Here is an 8840-nt window from a genome sequence, read left to right on the forward strand (position 1 = left end):
AAACAAAACCAGATTTGTTACCTTTTGCCATTCGAATTTCACTAAAGAAAATTCTAAATTATCATTACAAGCAGAAAGAAAATGGTGAAAGGTGTGAGACATGACAGAATGTTGAGAAAAGATATTGTTAAATAGGTGAGTGTTTCTAAATCAATGGTTCTTAACCAAGAGCAATCCTGCCCACTGCTAGGGGATTTTTTTTATTTGCTTCATTAATTTTAATAAAAGAACAATTATAAGTACATTTTAAATTTCCATTGTCAAAAAACAGAAAAAAATTTCCTTTGTCCACCATTCCCATTCCACTCTTCATTATTATGAATTTGATATTCATTCTATCAGTTCTTATATTTCCACATATATATGTGTATCAATAAATGAGATACAATTTGTAGTGCTTTCAAAAATTTTATATAAGAAGCATAGTATTCAATCACTTTGCTCCTGGCTTTTGTGTATGATTCTTTGTTTTCATTTTTTTATTTTAAATTTATTTATTTTTTAATAGTCAGATAATTGTTTTACAGAATTGTGTTGGTTTCTGCCAAACATCAACATGAATCAGCCAAAAAATATGGACCGCTTCACAAATTTGCATGTCATCCATGTGCAGAGGCCATGCTAATGTTCTCTGTATTGTTCCAATTTTGGTATATGTGCTGCCGAAACGAGCACCACCAGGAGATATTTGACAATGTTTGAAGACGTTTTTGTCTGAGACAACTAGGAAGGTAATGATGCTACCAGCATCCAGTGCATCGAGACCAGCGTGACACTGAGCACATGCGTGTGTGCTCAATCATGTCTGACTCTTTGCAGCCCCATGGACTGTAAGCCTGCCAGGTTCCTCTGTTCATGGGATTTCCAGGCAAGAATACTGGTACGGGTTGCCATTCCCTTCTCCAGATGAGCTTCCCAACACAGGGATAGAACCTGCATCTCCTGAGACTCCTGCATTAGCTGGAAGATTCTTTACCACTGAGCCACTAGCGATGCTGCTAAACATCGTACAATGTACAGGACAGCTCCTTACAACAAAGATTTATCTGGCCCAAAATGTCAAAGGTGCTGAGGTTAAGAAATGCTGATCTGAATTACCACTATGTATAGCAGTGCTAATAATTTCATTTGAGTGTTAGAACTAAAATATACTGTAAAAACAGAATATAAATAGTATTAGTAAGTAAAGTAAAGTATTCTAAGGGCTTTGTATAATCTGTGTGGCAGAAAAGGAAACTGAGTAACTATAGGCTTTGACGAGTTAGCTGACCATATTAAAACATAAAGGGTAACTAGTAAATGTGTACACTTCAGAAGTTAAATTCTCTAACCTAGTAGAAGGAAAATATGGAATGGAAATAAAAATGATATAGAGGAAGCATGAAAAGAGAGAGAAAACTGAAAGGCAGGAAAAAAAGTAGGGAATATAACAGGAACAAATACATCAGAAATCAAATAACTGTAAATAGACTAAAACTCTCCAGTTCAGAGAAAAAGCTTGTCAGTCTAGATAAAATAAGAATTCCAGCTAAATACTGTTTATAAGACATATGTACAAACATTAGGACACAGTAGTGTTTAGAATTAAAGGATGGAAGAAGATATACAAGATAAACACTTGCATAAAAAAAGATTTCTAAAGCTATTGATATTAGACAAAATAGACTTAAGGCAAAAAGCACTAGTGATGATTAAAAGGTAATTGAATAACACTTAAATGTTCAACACAATATAAAATTATCAATGGCATTTTTCACAGAACTAGAAAAAAATTTAAAATTTTGTACTGATACACAAAAGGCCCTGAATAGTCAGCTGGAGGAGTCAGGCTCTCTGACTTCAGACTATACTACAAAGCTACAGTAATCAAAACAGTATAGTACTGGCCCAAAAACAAAAATACAGTTCACTGGAACAGGATAGAACCCCCAGAAATAAACCTACACACCTATGGTTAGTTAAATCACAACAAAGGAGGTAATACTATACAGTGGAGGAAAGATAGTCTCTTCAATAAATGCTGCTGGGAAAACTGGACAGCTGTATGTAAAAAAATGAAATTAGAAAATTCTTTAACACCATACACAAAAATAAACTCAAAATGGATTAAAGACCTAAATGTAAGGCAAGATACTATAAAACTCTTGAAGGAAACATAGGTGAAACACTCTGACAAAATTACAGCAATATCTTTACTGAGCTGTCTCCTATAGTAAAGCGACTTCACTTTCACTTTTCATTTTCATGCATTGGCAACTCACTCCAGTATTCTTGCCTGGAGAATACCAGGGACAGAGGAGCCTGTTGGGCTGCCATCTATGGGGTCGCACAGAGTCGGACATGACTGACGCAACTTGGCGGCAGCAGCAGCTCCTATAGTAATGGAATAAGAATAAAAATAAACAAATATGACCTAATTAAACTCAAAAGCTTTAGCACAACAAAGGAAACCATAGACAAAACAAAAAAAACAACCCACAGAATGGAAGAAAATATTTGCAAACAGTGCAACCTACAAGGGATTAGTCTCCAAAATGTATATAGTTTGTGTAACTCGATATCAAAAAAAAGCAACTTCATCAAAAAATGAACAGAAGAACCAAATAGTCATTTCTCCAGAGAAGACATACAAATGACCAAGAAACACATGAAAAGATGCTCAACTTTTTGCTAACTATTCAGTTCAGTTCAGTTCAGTCACTCAGTCGTGTCCGACTCTGCAACCCCATGAATTGCAGCATGCCAGGCCTCCCTATCCAACACCAACTCCCAGAGTTCACCCAAACTCATGTCCATCGAGTCGGTGATGCGATCCAGCCATCTCATCCTCTGTCGTCCCTTTCTCCTCCTCTGTCATCCCCTTCTCCTCCTGCCCCCAATCCCTTCCAGCATCAGAGTCTTTTCCAATGAGTCAACTCTTCGCACAAGGTGGCCAAAGTATTGGAGTCCTTCCAAAAGGACTTCCAAAGTCAGTCCTTCCAAAGAACACCCAGGACTGATCTCCTTTAGAATGGACTGGAGTAATGCAAATCAAAACTACAATGAGCCTCACACCAATCAGAATGACCATCATCAAAAAATCTATAAACAATAAATGCTATGGAGGGTTTGGAGAAGACGGAACTCTCCTACACTGTTGGTAGGAATATAAGTTGCTCCAGTACGGAGGTTCCTTAAGAATCTAGACTATCATGTGATCCAGCATTCACACTCCTATGCATATATCTGGAGAAGAACATGGTTTAAATGGAAGCATGAGCCCAAATTTTCGTTGCAGCGCTATTTACAATAACCAAGACATGGAAGCAACCTAAATGTTCATTGACACAGGAATGGATAAAGAAAATGTGGTATATACATACAATGGAATATTACTCAGTCATTAAAAAGAAAGAAATAATGCCATTTGCAGCAATATGTATGGGCCTGGAGATTATCATAGTAAGTGAGGTACGTCTGACAGAGAAAGACAAATGTCATTTGACATCCCTTATATGTGGAATCTTTACCAAAAGGAGATATAAATGAACTTATTTACAAAACAGAAACAGACTTAAAGAATGAACTTATGATTACCAGGGGGGCAGGGTAGAGAGAAGGATAGATTGGGAATTTGCAACTGACATGTACATACTGCTATATTTAAAATAGATAACCAACAAGGACCTACGGTACAGCACAGGGAGCACTGCTCAATACTCTGTAATAAACTAAATGGGAAAAGAATTTGAAAAAGAATAGATATATGTATATGTATAACTGAATCATTTTGCTGTAGACCTGAAACTAAAATAGTATTATTAATCACTTATGCTCCAATATAATATAAAAATTAAAAAATTAATTCTATTAATAAACTGAATTATACCTAGTAACATAGACTTAAAAATATTTTAAAAACATACCTAAAACTACAAGGAAATTTAATAGATAATTTCTCTCTTATAATTGATACATGATGGGGAAACTAAATCAGTAAAGATTTGAAACCAGTTTCATAGATTAATGAACCCATTTTTTCCTTTTTAAGGATAATATTGGCTTTCACTTTTTGACATACAGTTCTTCAGGAAAATGATAAAAGAAATGAAGAACTTTATGCCAAAAAATTGAAAACCAATAAAATTGATAAATTACTAAGAAAACACAAACCACAAAAATCAACCTATGAGGAAATAGAAAAACAGATAATATTATAAAAATTGAAGAAACTGAATTACTAAATCAATATCCCCCAAAATGAAAACAACAGGCTTTCTACAGGAAAGCTTTTCCCAACATTCAAAGAACAGATCATTATAAACATAGACAAATTCTTTTAAGAGTGACAAAACAGGAAAATCTCACCAACTCATTGTATGAGCAATACCTCATTATATTAACTACATTTGCGATGTGAAAATAAATAAGGAAAGTATAAAAATAGAATCTCACAGGCTAATCTAAGTAACATGCAAAAATATAAAAATTCTAGGCAAAACATTAGCATCAAATATAGAAATGTATAAAAAACAAAAAATGTAAAAAATAAATGCAAAAAAAAGTTAAAAAAAAATCTTAATGACCCAGATAATCACAATGGTGTGATCACTCATCTAGAGCCAGACATCCTGGAGTGCAAAGAGAAGTAGGCCTTGGGAAGCATCACTACAAACAAAGCTAGTGGAGGTGACAGAATTCCAGCTGAGCTATTTCAAATCCTAAAAGATGATGTTGTGAAAGTGCTGCATTCATTGTGCCAGCAAATGTGGAAAACTCAGTAGTGGCCACAGGACTGGAAAAGGTCAGTTTTCATTCCAATCCCAAAGAAAGGCAATGCCAAAGAATGTTCAAACTGCCCTACAATTGCACTCATCTCATATGCTAATAAAGAAATGCTCAAACTTCTCCAAGCTAGGCTTCAGCTGTATGTGAGCCAAGAAATTCCAGATGTTCAAGCTGAATTTAGAAAAGGCAGAGGAACCAGAGATCAAATTGCCAACATCTGCTGGGTCATAGAAAAAGCAAGAGAATTCCAGAAAAACATCTACTTCTGCTTCATTGACTATGCCAAAGCCTATTACTGTGTGGATCACAACAAACTGGAAAATTCTTAAAGAGATGGGAATACCAGACCACCTCACCTGCCTCCTGAGAAATCTGTATGCAGGTCAAGAAGCAACAGTTAGAACTGGACATGGAACAATAGACTGGTTCCAAATTGGAAAAGGAGTATGTCAAGGCTGTATATTGTCACCCTGCTTATTTAACTTATATGCAGAGTATATGATGCAAAATGCTGGACTGGATGAAGCACAAGCTGAAATCAAGACTGTCAAGAGAAATATCAATAACCTCAGATATGCAGATGACACCACCCTTATGGCAGAAAGTGAAGAGAAACTAAAGAACCACTTGATGAAAGTGAAAGAGGAGAGTGAAAAAACTGGCTAAAACTCAGCATTAAAAAAACTAAGATCATGGGATCTGGTCTCATCACTTCATGACAAATAGTTGGGGAAATAATGGAAATAGTGAGAGACTTTATTTTCTTGGGCTCCAAAATCACTGCAGATGGTGACTGCAGCCATGAAATTAAAAGATGCTTGCTCCTTAGAAGGAAAGTTACGACCAACACAGACAGCGTATTAAAAAGCAGAGACATTACTTTGCTGACAAAGTTCCATCTAGTCAAAGCTATGGTTTTTCCAGTAGTCATGTATGGATGTGAGAGTTTGACCATAAACACGGCTGAATGCTGAAGAATTGATGCTTTTGAACTGTGGTGTTGGAGAAGACTCCTGAGAGTCGCTTGGACTACAAGGAGATCAAACCAGTCAATCCTAAAGGAAAGCAATCCTGAATATTCATTGGAAGGACTGATGCTGAAGCTGAAACTCCAGTACTTTGGCCACCTGATCTGAAGAACTGACTCACTGGAGAAGACCCTGATGCTGGGAAAGACTGAAGGCAAGAGGAGAAGTGGATGACAGAGGATGAGATGGTTGGATGGCATCACTGACTTGATGGACATGAGTTTGAGTAAGCTCTGGGAGTTTGCGATGGACAGGGAAACCTGGTGTGCTGCAGTCCATGGGGTTTCAGAGTCAAACACGACTGAACAACTGAACTGAAATGATAAAAAGCAAAATATTTCATAAGTAGGGTTTATTCCAGACATGAAAAGTATGTTCAATATTCAAAAATGTATTAATAGAATTTACCATATAGGTAGCTTAGAAGAGGAAAAATATATGATCCAATCAATAGATGCAAAACTTTATTTGATATAATTTAGCATAGATTGGTAGAGAAGGCAATGGCTACCCACTCCAGTACTCTTGCCTGGAAAATCCCATGGATGGAGGAGCCTGGTGGGCTGCAGTCCATGGGGTCATTAAGAGTCGGACACGGCTGAGCGACTTCCCTTTCACTTTTTACTTTCATGCATTGGAGAAGGAAATGACAACCCACTCCAGTGTTCTTGCCTGGAGAATCCCAGGGACGGCGGAGCCTGGTGGGCTGCCAACTATGGGGTCGCACAGAGTCAGTTACAACTGAATTGACTTAGCAGCAGCAGCACCATAGGTTGGAGAAGGAAATGGCAACCCACTCCAGTACTCTTACCTGGAAAATCCCGTGGACGGAGGAGCCTGGTGGGCTACAGTCCATGGAGTTGCAAAGAGTCAGACACAACTGAGCGACTTCATTTTCACTTTTCACTCTCTTGCATTGGAGAAGGAAATGGCAACCCACTCCAGTGTTCTTGCCTGGAGAATCCCAGGGACAGAGGAGCCTGGTGGGCTGCTGTCTATGGGGTCGCACTGGGTCGGACACAACTGAAGCGACTTAGCAGCAGCAGCATAGATTTTCATAATTCAAAAAAAAAGGAATAGAATCAAATACCCTTTAACTGATAAAGAACATCTGCAACAAATTACATACTTAATTGTGAATATTAAATCTTTCAAAACCAATGCAAGTATACTCACTCTCACTTCATAAACTCAGTGATTCAGTGGAAAACCTAGACAGTATAACATGACAAGAAAAAGGAATAAAGGAATGGAATTGGAAAGAAATAAAAAGAAAAAAGACCAGTATTATTTGTAGATGACATGATAGTCTACTTGGAAAATCCAAAAATAATCCATGTAACTTATGAAAATTAATTATAAAGCTTAGTAGATTTTCTAGATACGAAATCTACATCAACTGTATTTTCAGACACCAGCAACAAATGGAGAAAAAAATGTTATTTTCTAAAATGTGATTTACTATATCAACAAAAATGATAAATTCTGCATAGGAATAAATCAACCAAATTATATTCAAGAACTTTATGGAGAAAACCATAAAATGTTTTGAAATACATTAAATGAATTCTATGTGAATTAAAAGACATTTTACTTTCATGACATAAAATACCTTCTATCAACAGATCTGCTCTCTCTTCTTCTCCCACGGAAGCACACATCAGCAGATTTCAGTCATAAGCTAGAAGGAGAGAAAGCCACAGATAGAATGGCTTCTTTACTTTTTGGGGACAGCAGAAGTTTTGATAGAAGTTCTCATTTCATGGGCCAAGGAACTTAGTGAGGTAAAACATTTTCCCTCTGCTGATAATATTCTGATTGACCCACCTAAAACTATTTGTTTTTCTTTCTCTCCATCACGGTTAATCTCCTAATTTAACCTGGGGCTACTCAAAGTGTGGGTCACAGACCAGAAGCATCAAGAACACCTTAAATCTTGTTAGAAATACAAAATCCTGGACCTACTCCAGAATCCTAGACTTAGTGAATCAGAATATGCATTTTAATCAGATCCCTGGGTGAATTCTATGCATATTAAAGTTTGAGAAGCATTCTCTAGGAAATAGATCAGGCCAGTCTACTTGGCATGATCCTTTCATCAGTGAGGATCCTATACCGTCCAATACAGAAGCCACTAACCAACTGTAGCTATTAAAACATTTGAAATGTGCAGTCAGTATAAAACACACAATAAGGGAGTGCCCTGGCAGTCCAATGGCCAAGACTCTGTGCTTTCACTGCCATGACCCTGGGTTGAATGCCTGGTTAGGGAACTGAGATTCCGCAAGCCGCCATATGGCATGGCCAAAAAATAAAAAAGTAAATAACACAAACGCAATACAGATTTCAAAAACAATACACAAAAGCAAATTTGAAGTATATTATCGTTCATATCAACTATATATTGAAATGATAATATTCTAGAGATACTGGGTTAAATAATGTTATTCAAATTGTTTCTCCTTACTTTTTTTTATTATGGCTACCAGAAATTTTTAATTACACACATGACTTGTATCATGGCTTAACATCCCATTTTTACTGGCCAGCACTGCTCTAGACCCTGTCTTCTGCCTCCCCAGTTGAAATTACATGACTCATCCCCATGCTAATTAGCATCCCTGCTACAATTTCATGATATTCACTTTGATATAACTAATCATTCTCTAGTCTAAGAATGTGATGCTGGAGAAGACTCTTGACAGTCCCTTGGACAGCGAGGACAACAAACCAGCTAATAATCCAAAAGGAAATCAGCCCTGAATAGTCCATTGGAAGGACTGATGCTGAAGCTGAAGTTCCAATACTTTGGCCACCTGATGCAAAAAGTCGACTCATTTGAAAAGACCTTGATGCTTGGAAAGACTGAGGGCGGGAGGAGAAGGGGATGACAAAGGATAAGATGGTTGGGTGGCATCACTGACTCAAGGGATATGAGTTTGAGCAAACTCCAGGAGATGATGAAGGACGGGGAAGCCTGGCGTGCTGCAGTTCATGAAGTCACAAAGAGCTGGATGCAACTTAGTGACTCAACAACAATAACTA

At 37.2% G+C, this 8840-nt stretch overlaps 1 non-coding gene across 1 annotated transcript; it reads right to left on the reverse strand.

Annotated features, from left to right (window-relative positions):
* Nucleotides 1–568: 568 nt before the first annotated feature.
* LOC139185548 (U6 spliceosomal RNA) lies at nt 569–675 on the reverse strand. The gene has a single exon (XR_011569119.1). It is a non-coding gene; the product is annotated as a U6 spliceosomal RNA (small nuclear RNA).
* Between the last annotated feature and the right edge of the window lie 8165 nt (nt 676–8840).

Source organism: Bos indicus, chromosome 10, assembly GCF_029378745.1.
Source record: "Bos indicus isolate NIAB-ARS_2022 breed Sahiwal x Tharparkar chromosome 10, NIAB-ARS_B.indTharparkar_mat_pri_1.0, whole genome shotgun sequence".
In the NCBI taxonomy this organism is placed as follows: Eukaryota; Metazoa; Chordata; class Mammalia; order Artiodactyla; family Bovidae; genus Bos; species Bos indicus.